At 37.3% G+C, this 11,318-nt stretch overlaps 1 long non-coding RNA gene across 1 annotated transcript; it reads right to left on the bottom strand.

Annotated features, from left to right (window-relative positions):
- Positions 1-424: 424 nt before the first annotated feature.
- Positions 425-10,352, bottom strand: LOC131402888 (uncharacterized). Its single transcript, XR_009219047.1, has 3 exons — positions 10,279-10,352; positions 9,941-10,165; positions 425-759 (listed from the first exon to the last, which is right to left on the bottom strand). It is a non-coding gene; the product is annotated as an uncharacterized LOC131402888 (long non-coding RNA).
- Positions 10,353-11,318: the final 966 nt, after the last annotated feature.

Genomic DNA, 11,318 nt, shown 5'->3' with positions numbered 1-11,318 from the left:
GGTGTTTCTAAACAAGACCCTGACTGCCTCAGGAGTTGGAAACAGAAGCAATAACAGTAACAACAGTGAACATCTATCGAGTATCTCTAAGAAGTGACTTACACATTCCTTCACCATCACCATGGTGGAAGATGTTATTATAATTATCTCATGTTAAAGACAAAGGAACTGAAGCTTGGAAATATTCAGAGTCAGCACTGTGTCCCATGATCCCCCTATTCCCCAGTGTAGATGTCCTAGTTCCTCCACCCATCCCGCAGAGACCTGGGTTCAAACCCATGGGCAATTCTTGGCCTGTTCACTTCACTTTTCTGATCCTCAGTTTTCCCATCTAAACAATGGGGATGATCATTGTATCTACCTCACGGAGGCTGCTGTGAGATTTAAATGATATGATCATGCATGAAAGTGCTCAGCAGGGTGCTTGGCCGTGGTCAGTGTTATTATTGGGCTGATATTCGTTGCAAGTGTCCAGAAGAGGAGAAGGAGGTGGGTGCTGGGGGTTGGTGGCCCCATGAGGTTAATGCTTTTCCCACCCCCTGAAACCCATGGAAGGAGATGGTAGGATTCGCTGGCAGGGATATGGGAGAGAGTGGGCCAAGTGTCAGTGACTTTTAGATGAAGGATTTGACACGGGAGCTCAGAGCCACCAGCTTCCAGCTCAGGCAGTGCTTCCAGTCTTCTCAACTTACCTCAAGCCGGTGACCGGCAGGAGCGGAATATGTCTCATAGCTGGCTGCCTCTGTAGAGCTTGGTGACCTAGAATAAAGGGTAAGGAGAGTGGGTGAGATGGAGGTCTCTTGGGGCTGAGGAGGGCCACTGGAGCCGGTGAAAGAACACAGGCCTTGGAGCAAGGGAGACCTGAGTTCAAATCCTGGCTCTGCCCCTAATTCACTGTGCGACCTTAGGCACACCACTCCCCTTTCTGTTATATATAGCAACATTTTTCTTACTATAATATGTGGTTTAATTAATAAATTTAGATTGTTTCATGGACTATATTTCTTCTCCTTCAGAGGAAATATGGAAACATCAAAAAGAGTTAATTCAAACCAAGACAACAGGGTTATTACATAAAACCATAAACTCTTTTCTTTGTTTTAATGATTTATGTAAAATAATATGTAAAGGATCTGGGACTATTTTAAGATTTTTTTTTTTAAATTTTTGTTTATTGCAGTAACAGTGGTTTATAACATTGTATAAATTTCAGGTGTACATCATTATACTTCTATTTCTGCATAGATTACATCATGTTCACCACCCAAATACTACTTACAACCCATCACCCCACACATGTGCCGAATTATCCCTTTCACCCTCTTCCCTCCCTGCTTCCCCTCTGGTAACCACCAATCCAATCTCTATCTCTATGTGTTTGTTTGTTGTTGTTATTATCTACTACTTAATGAGGGAGATCATACGGTATTTGACCTTCTGCCTCTGACTTATTTCACTTTGCGTAATACCCTCGGTGTCCATCCATGTTGTCACAAATGGCTGGATTTCATCGTTTCTTATTGCTGAGTAGTATTCCATTGTGTATATATACCACATCTGCTTTATCCATTCGTCCCTTGATGGGCACTTAGGTTGCTTCCAAGTCTTAGCTATTGTGAATAATGCTGCAGTGAACACAGGGGTGCATGTATCTTTATGCATTGATGTCTTCAAGTTCTTTGGATAAATACCCAGCAGTGGAATAGCTGGATCATATGGTAGTTCTATCCTTGCTTTTTTGAGGAATCTCCATTCTGTTTTCCATAGTGGCTGCACCAGTTTGCACTCCCAGCAGCAGTGTATGAGAGTTCCCTTCTCTCCACATCCTCTCCAACACTTGTTGTTTCCTGTCTTGTTAATTATAGCCATTCTGATGGGCGTGAGGTGATAATCTCATTGTAGTTTTGATTTGCATTTCCCTGATGGTTAATGATGTTGAACATCTTTTCGTGTGCCTGTTGGCCATCTGTATATCTTCTTTGGAGAAGTGTCTCTTCAGGTCTTTTGCCCGTTTTTTAATTGGGTTGTTAGTTTTTTTGTTGTTGAGATGCATCAGTTCTTTATCTATTTTGGAGATTAACCCCTTATCAGATGTGTGGTTTGCAAATATCTTCTCCCACTTGTTAGGTTGTCTTTTCGTTTTGTTGATGATTTCCTTTGCTGTGCAGAAGCTTTTTAGTTTGATGTAGTCCCATTTGTTTATTTTTTCTATTGTTTCTCTTGCCCGGTCAGACATGGTGCTTGAAAATATGTTGCTAAGACTGATTTCCGAGAGCGTACTGCCTATGTTTTCTTCTAGAAGTTTCATAGTTTCAGGTCTTACATTCAAGTCTTTAATCCATTTTGAGTTAATTTTTGTGTATGGTGTAAGGTAAGGGTCTACTTTCATTTTTTTGCATGCGGCTGTCCAGTTTTCCCAACACCATTTGTTGAAGAGACTTTCTTTTCTCCATTGTATGTTCTTGGCTCCTTTGTTGAAGATTAGCTGTCCATAGATGTGTGGGTTTATTTCTGGGCTTTCGATTCTATTCCATTGATCTGTGTATCTGTTTTTGTGCCAGTACCATGCTGTTTTGGTTACTATAGCTTTGTAGTATATTTTGAAATCAGGGAGTGTGATACCTCCAGCTTTGTTCTTTTTTCTCAGGATTCCTTTAGCTATTCAGGGTCTTTTGTTGTTCCATATAAATTTTAGGATTCTTTGTTCTATTTCTGTGAAAAATGTTGTTAGAACTTTGATAGGGATTGCATTGAATCTATAGATTGCTTTAGGAAGTAAAGACATCTTAACTATGTTAATTCTTCCAATCCAAGAGCGTGGAATATCTTTCCATTTCTTTGTGTCTTCTTCACTTTCTTTCAACAATGTTTTATAGTTTTCGGTGTACAGATCTTTCACCTCTTTGACTAAGTTTATTCCTAGGTATTTTATTCTTTTTGTTGCAATTGTAAATGGGATTGTATTCTTAATTTCTCTTTCTGCTACTTCATTGTTGGTGTATAGAAATGCAACTGATTTTTGTATGTTGATTAAGATTTTGTTTTTGTTTGGCTTTTCAGATGGTATAGGATAGTAATTGGGAGACGGAATTTTAGGTTTTGGTACATTTGCTAGTTTGACAATTTAGAATCTACTTTAAAGCTAAATAAAAGGCGCCATGGTGTAGTGACTAACTGCGGTTATCCAGGTGCTGGGATGTCAGCCTGCCTTCATTCTAATCTCTAAGTGGCTGTACACAAAGGAATTATCCTCTTCAAAAGTTTACTTTCTTCCTATATTAAATATGGGTAATAGCGTATCTACGTCATGTTAGTTGTGACATTTAAATGGCATAATTAATATAAACACTTAAAAGAATCTCTAGCACAAGATAAATGCTCAATATATGCCAACAATGATTCTGAAATGGAACCTTAGGGGATCTCCTAATTCTGTGCATATCCTTGCTTCAGTGAGAGGATGCTGTTAGCAGGGATATTCTTCTAAACTGTGAAGGAATATTTCACCCGTATAGTGCAATTTAAGGCAGTGCTTCTCAAATTTTGTTGTATCTGCATGACCTGGAGATCTTGTTCAAATGTAGATTCTGATTTTGTAGTTCCGGGTAAAGACTGCGATTCTGCATTTCTAACGTGTTTCCAGATGCTGCTGATGTTGCAGGTCCATAGGCATTTTAAGGCATATTGGGAATGACCCACCCATCCCTTTGTATCTTCCCCAATCTGTCTATCAGAATGATGGAAATTCTGCCATTTCAGATTCATTACTTTTGAACTGTTTCTTCATTTATCCAAATCTGAAATAGAAATACCACTGGTAGATCTGAGAATCACTTCCTACCTCTCTCTCTCGTATCAGCCAAATGGAAAGAAAAAGGAAGTTTTGATGGGGTTGATTTTCAACATGTGCACTTATTTTGAAAGAAAAGTGGTCCCTAGTAGGGGACTATATAATATAGCCAGTTGTCTTTGAATGGCTTCAGAAAGAAAGAGGAAGTTGCATAGAGAAAAAGAAGGTAGAAATTAATTAAATCAAACTATAAAACTTTGTCTGACTTTCTGTTTTCCTCATGCAAGGTCAAGAGGACAGATACTGTATTAACTTCTATTCCTGCCATTACTACAATTTATCAAATCTAACCGGCTTAAAACAACACCCATTTACTGTCTCACATTTCTGTAGGTCAGAAGTCCGAAGAAGCATGACTGGACTCTCTGCTCAGGGTCTCTCCAGCGTTGCACTTTCAGCTGGGGCTTGGAGTCCACCTCCAAACTCACTGATTGTTGGCAGAATTCATTTCTTTCTCATGCTTTCCATGTGGTCCTCTTTACCTTCAAATAAGCAATTGGCTATCAAGTCCTTCCCATACCTTTAATCTCTCATTTGCTTTCTGCTTCTAGTGAGGGAAAAATCTCTACTTTTAAGGGCCCATGAAATTTGATTAGGTCCACTGGATAATCCATAATCTCTCTATTTTATGATCAGCTGATTAGTAATTTTAATTACATCTCTAAAGTCTCTTGCCATGTCACATAACATACTTATGGGATTCATGGGAGTAACACCGGTGGACAAAGTTCACAGGACTACCACAGGTTCTGTATTTTTTTTTGAGAGAAAGCATGGACGAACTAGAATGAATGCACTGATTTATGTTCTAATCTTAGTTTAACTGCATGCTGATCCATTCGTATGAGACATATAAGTACTCCAAGTTTTTCCTTCACACATTTGAAAAAAGATTTTGTTTGAAAAAAACACCAAAAACTTGGCTTGATTTATTAATGCTGTACAAAATCAAATTTGTAGAGAAACTTTATATTATTTCACATTCCTCCTAATGCCTATTGCAGAATTTTACAAACATCATTCACTAAATAAATTATTGAATTGCTGCTACATCTGAAGGCCATAAAAGGTCAACAACATAGTAGATAACATTTGTTTGGAACTTTATATCAGTCTTATAATTAAAAATTTAGATGAGATCTACTCTTTCCAGTAACTGTCTTTTGCAAGTGACAAGGGCATTTCTTGGAGGCATTAAATATTTTTAGTTGTTTGTAACAATTAGTCAACACTGTGATGAACTAGCGCTCTTGAGAAAGATAACTCAGTAACAAAACGTCAAGTTGGAAGACAACTGTTAACAGACTTACAGTCCACTCACGTATTATTCACTTTACTTAGGTCAGCTCACTGTGATACAATATCTGTGACCCGAGGAAGAACAGAGGAGTTTAGACAAAAACCAAGTATTTTCTAAAATAAAAAATAAAATTTCACTATAGTTTTGATTATAATACACAGAAGATAATGGCAACATAAACTGTGTTTTTTTTTTTTTTTGTTTTTTTTGTGAGGAGACCAGCCCTGTGCTAACATCTGCCAATCCTCCTCTTTTTCTGCTGAGGAAGACTGACCCTGGGCTAACATCTGTGCTCATCTTCCTCCACTTTATATGGGACACCGCCACAGCATGGCTTGCCAAGCAGTGTCGGTGTGCGCCCAAAATCTGAACCTGCGAACCCCGGGCCGCTGCAGCGGAGCACGCGCACTTAACCTCTTGTGCCACTGGGCCAGCCCCTTTTTTTTTTTTGTGAGAAAGACCAGCCCTGAGCTAACATCTGATGCCAATCCTTCTTTTTGCTGAGGAAGATTGGCCCTGGGCTAACATCTGTGCCCGTCTTCCTCTACTTTATATGTGACGCTGCCACAGCCTGGCTTGACAAGCGGTGCGTTGGTGCGCGCCCGGGATGGGAACCTGCGAACCCTGGGCCGCTGAAGTGGAGTGCGCCCACGTAACCGCTGCACCACTGGGCCGGCCCCCATAAACCATGTTTTTTAAAGAAAAAAGTTATGCTGAACCCAACAACAGGGCATAATTTCCTTTTTTATTTAGTTCTAGTCTTCCTATAATTCCATGCACATTTTTCAGTTAGAATCACAATATACATAGAATCATATATTTACTTGTCTTCACCAAGTGTTACTTGGCAAACACTTTTCCATTTTTCTACATGACCCTATTCTGATAGTTGGCTGAGTAAGAGTCTATCAATTTCATAAACATGAATTCCTTAACTATTCTTCTATTGTTGGACAGTGAGATGACTATGTTTTTAGTAATACAAATAAGGCTGAATTTTTTGACATGGTCATTTCTTTTTTAAAATGATAATTTGTAGAAATTAGATTATTTTGTAATGGGATTAAACATTTAGAAAGAAATTGGACAACTATTTTGAGAAAGATCCCTGAGAATTTTTTTCAGAGGATTTATTGGATACATATCCTTTGTGGATGTATGTGGAAAGTTTTGTCTGAAAAGATAAGGCCACCCACAGCAAAGGTTTGTTTTAGTGCTCCATCTGTTTGGTATGTACTGTGTAGATTAGAAAAAAGTTCTGACCACAGTGAGACAGAATGTTTAGTAATACTTCTATCATAGTCTTCAATTTCTCCCTGAGTTATGCCTAACATATTCTGTCTCTCCTTATGCCTAACAAGATTGTGAACTTTGCAGACACCTTCCGGAAATGGAATCTACTTCTTAAAAGTTAATGAAGATTAATAAACACATCGCATTCATGTGCTCCTTACATACCAGATAGCGGTTGGGATGTAGCAAGTGTGGAGAGGCACAGGGCATGTGGACGAACTAGGCTTGCTGTCTAATTCTCTGTGATGAAAGCACGCGTCCCTGAATGGGGGTGTTTGCTTGTGTGCGTGAAAGACAGTTTCAAATACTGTTATACAAAAGTTTTATCTGCATAAAAATCTGTATTCACGATGTAAGGTTGGCATAACTGATTTAATGATGTACTCTTTACTTTAATTCCACTTTATAAGTTGACTTAATTTTTCATTTGTTTCATAATTTAACAACAGAGAGTAATTAATTTGAAAGGTAGAATGTGATATTTCGTTCAACTCAAAAATGACCCAAACCTATATTTTCATCAGTGCACTGAAGTTGTTTTTTATTATGTTTTTCTTTTCTAAACTAATTGTACTGGTTTTCTGTATTATTGCATTAGGAATTAATTATGTGTCATCTTGGAATAGTCTGTTGTTATTTTTAGTATTATTAATATTGTTAACTCATAATTTATGTTTCAGTACTCTTAATGAAAAACTAGAGCATATAAAAATTAAGCCCATGTCTGCTAGCAATTAAAGATCTACTTAACATTTTTGAGACTCCAGAAAATAGTTTTAATAGATGTTCACTAAGCTTCCTTCTAGTTTTAAAATCGTGACATCTGTAAATGCCTTTGACTTATTTTTCAACATGACTGTAAATTTCTTGGTGGCAGAGACTGTAAATTAAATGCCAGTGCCCAGCAAAGTGTCTTATATACAGTAAGTGCCCAAGAAGTGATAGTTGATATAGTCAGGGAATTAACAAATTGTTAGAGCAGAGCTTTTATGTAGACGTTATCAACTTTGTCACTTTTCATTCTGCTTCGGTTTCAAACCACTTTCTCTTCTATTGGCAAATGATTTTTAGACCAATGATTTCCTGATTGCTTGTCAATAATTTGGTCAGGCTTAGAGAAGAAAGTCGATGAGCTTTTTTCCCACTCTACCTCATTTTAAATATTCCATTTTCATATAAACATACAATATGAATGTCAGGTTTTTGTTCAGATAGTTCAGCCAGAACACATTTTCTTCAGGCAGTTTAGAAATTCCCTGTGCTCCTGAGAAAATTTGATACCAGAGTTGACTCTTTCTCTCTGTTACACGTTGGTGTACCCTTCTACCCTTCTATAAACATCTTCTATCTCACTGGCTTTTATTGTAGTTTCTACATTTGTAGAAGCTTGGGAAATGGGCATGTTTTATCAAAGCTCAGTGCTTGATTGCTGTTCTTTAACTTGTGTTTCCTAATGTGGATCATTTTTCAGGGATTAGTCTAATCTCATAGAAATATGAGGATAGAAGTCTTAAGTGCCATAAAATATATATAGATGTTTCTTCCTTGAGACAATTTTGAACTAAATTTAAGCCCTATTTTAATACCTAAATATTAATATATTAATATTTCACTGACAATGTGCTGTCTCGTTTCTCCTCTCACCTGAGCACTTGCTTTATCTCTTCACCATCTCCACCATCTCCTCCCCTTCATCTTGATCCCAATCGTGGGCATGTCATATAAGACCAAAGTATGGTCTCTTGATCTCCTGTTTTACTTCCTGTGAGAGATAATCTTCTCTCATGCTTTCAGACTTTCATTTATAGAAATAATTTCTGAATGTGCTGCTACTAATAATTAACCTTAAGTCTTACTTTCACTTGTGATGATAGGAAATCTTTAATGCAGGATCTTTGTCACCTCAGATTCATAATATCAAAAATGAAATTATCATTTTCCTTCACAAATGGAATTCTTCTTACATAATTTTGGTAAATGCTGTAGCTAATCTTTTTAGACTTTATGCTTTCCTTTTATTTAAATGTATTCAGTTCTCTGATGCCTGGTAAATAACTGGGAAGTGTGTTTGTTAATGATATCTCTTAAGATGTGAGATGGCAGTGAAGAAAGTTCAAGGCTATCACATATATAAAAAATCCCAAGTATTTTAAAAGGATTATAACTAGGCTTAATTTCCTCACTTCAGGTCACACTTTACTGTAGGTTTCTCACTCTTTCACGGTACGTATATTCTTTGCTTGCCTGTATCCGACATCGGTATACACACACACACATCACTGAGTAAATATATCCAAGGATTACTTTTGAAAAAGCTTTTTAGGTATTTTATGATTGAAAAACTTTGTAAACCACAGAGCCACAGCCCTGACACATAGTAAACCCTCCATGATATATATAGATTGATCAGTTGTTTGTGAATTTAATTTAGCTCTTTAGATTACATGAACGTGCAATTAGAAATCTAACATTGGTTATCAAAATATCTGAATTTTATATCAGGTTTTATTAGTATGCTTTAGAACCTAGATTTTATTTCTTGAAAGGACAGTCTAGAACTTCTCTACACCTGAGAAGATTTTCTTTCTTTTGGACAGAATAATGTGTTATGTAACATGTTAAAACAGTTGTTTTCTAGTTTATTTTCCAATATAAAATGGAAATCTGAATATGACATCATAAAAATATAGACCTCGAGGAGTGAATGTAGTAGATAGATTTCATCACCAGCATATAGGACGTAATCATATATATCTACAGTATCTTGTCACTGACAAATGTGTTTTAGGGACCTCCTAACAATAAAATAATTCTATTAAATTTATTTTTTATAAATATCTCATTGATCTTTTATTCAACAAATATTCTTTGCCTACTCTGTGTCAAGTTGTGTGCTAGACTGAGCACAGAGAGATACAGAGGCCCCCCCCCCCCTTCAAGATGCTGTCAGTCTAATAGAATGAAATAAATATGAACATAAATCATTACATGTAGGAGCTAAAGGAACTATGACCTAGATGTAATAGTAAAACAAACAGTGGATTGGTCTGGGGGAGGGAGTTACATATTACATAATAGTCTTATACCAATTTTATAATTTCTTAATTAAACTATAATATAGAGGGAAATCTGCCATTTCAAAGAGGAATGTTTTTCATTTCATTTCAGATTGAGCATATTAGGTAATACATAAACTGTGAGGGAGAAGTTTCCAAAAATTACTTAAAGATATTTTGGGTTTAAATAGCCAATGCCTGACATCAAGTTTAATTGAATATTAGACAAGTGGAGTGCTATTGCTTTGTATGTGCAGGATAAAGGCCATTTCGGTACTTCAAAGTGTACCAAATAATTATTGAGTATTTAGTATGTTCAAGCAGTGGTAAGTAGTACACATAATTAATTTAAATCTCATGATAACTTTGTAATGTGCTGACTGTTATTATACCAGCTTTAAATCAAAGGCATTTGAAGGTTAGAGAAGTTAAACAACATACTTGCAGTCATTCAACTGTTGAATTTCCTTCCAGGAGACAAAGCTCATTCTTTGTTTTTCCATACTGAAATTTACTCGTTGTGCGGTAGTGCTTTATTCAGTAACACATGGACAGACACTGCTATCCACAACAAATTTTAATGTTACGCATCTCCGTGAGTGTGATTAAAGGGATCTTCTTCATTTAAATCAAATATATTTAGAGAATAGGGGTACCATCTTCCATCTTAGGGAAAAAAATGGAAATAATTTCTCTGTGTTATGATTTTGGAAAGTCTTAATATTTTTTATGTCTTCAGAATTCACAACATATAGTGAGGGGTAAAAAGTTGGACTTACTTCCCTTTCCAATTGTGAATGAATTTGTTTTTCTCCATTATCTCTGGTAAGTGAGGTAGATGGTGATTCAGGATAGAAACACGATCTCTTCTCCTGCACAGTGAAAAAATACGGTCTCCATTTCAGACTGACCATGTTGCAGAGAAGATCCACCCAGCATGAGACTAGAGAGAAGAGAAATCCTGAATCAACTGTGGCTGAGTGATCTTAGGTTCCAGCTTACACTCAAGCATTTTGTACTTAAGTTGATTTATCTTAAGGATTAATGTTAAGTAACATAAGAATTCCTGCAGACTCTGATTATGATTTCATTAGAGTAAAATTTCTACAATTGGTGGTTCTAATACCAAAATAAAATGTACATGTGCCATGGGGCCGGCCCCGTGGCATAGCAGTTAAGTGCCCGCGCCCCGCTGCTGGCGGCCCAGGTTCAGATCCCGGGCGTGCACCGACGCACCACTTGTCAGGCCATGCTGAGGCGGCGTCCCACATAAAGTGGAGGAAGATGGGCACGGATGTTAGCTCAGAGCCGTTCTTCCTCAGCAAAAAGAGGAGGATTGACATGGATGTTAGCTCAGGGCTGATCTTCCTCACAAAAAAAAATAATAAATAAAATAAAATAAAATGTACATTTGCCATATACAGTCAGTTTACCTTAAGAAATGTCTTGACAAGATTTTCTCCAACCAACTTGACGAGATGAACCTAAGGTCTGGCCCTGTATCAATGCCTCGTTAGACCTCAGTATACAGTCCAGAACAGCAGTGGGATTGAGGATGGAAACGGTGGCTCTGAGAGGCAAGTTAGATCTGTCTCTTGGTTGAAGTTTTTCCCAGCCTGTGTAGCTGCTCTGCTACTAATTAAGACTTTGATTTGGGGCACATCCCATAGTCTCCCTGACCTTCTGCTTCCTCACTACCTAATGGGAGGTATAACATTTGGGCCACTTCACTCTTTCAGCCGTTTATTCCATATATTTATATTGAATACCAACTAGACACAGGGTCTGTACTTCTTACCACATAATGTGATCTCTCCAG

Source organism: Diceros bicornis, unplaced genomic scaffold (genome assembly GCF_020826845.1).
Source record: "Diceros bicornis minor isolate mBicDic1 unplaced genomic scaffold, mDicBic1.mat.cur scaffold_324_ctg1, whole genome shotgun sequence".
Taxonomy (NCBI): Eukaryota; Metazoa; Chordata; class Mammalia; order Perissodactyla; family Rhinocerotidae; genus Diceros; species Diceros bicornis.
This window is presented reverse-complemented; position numbering and strand designations above follow the sequence as displayed.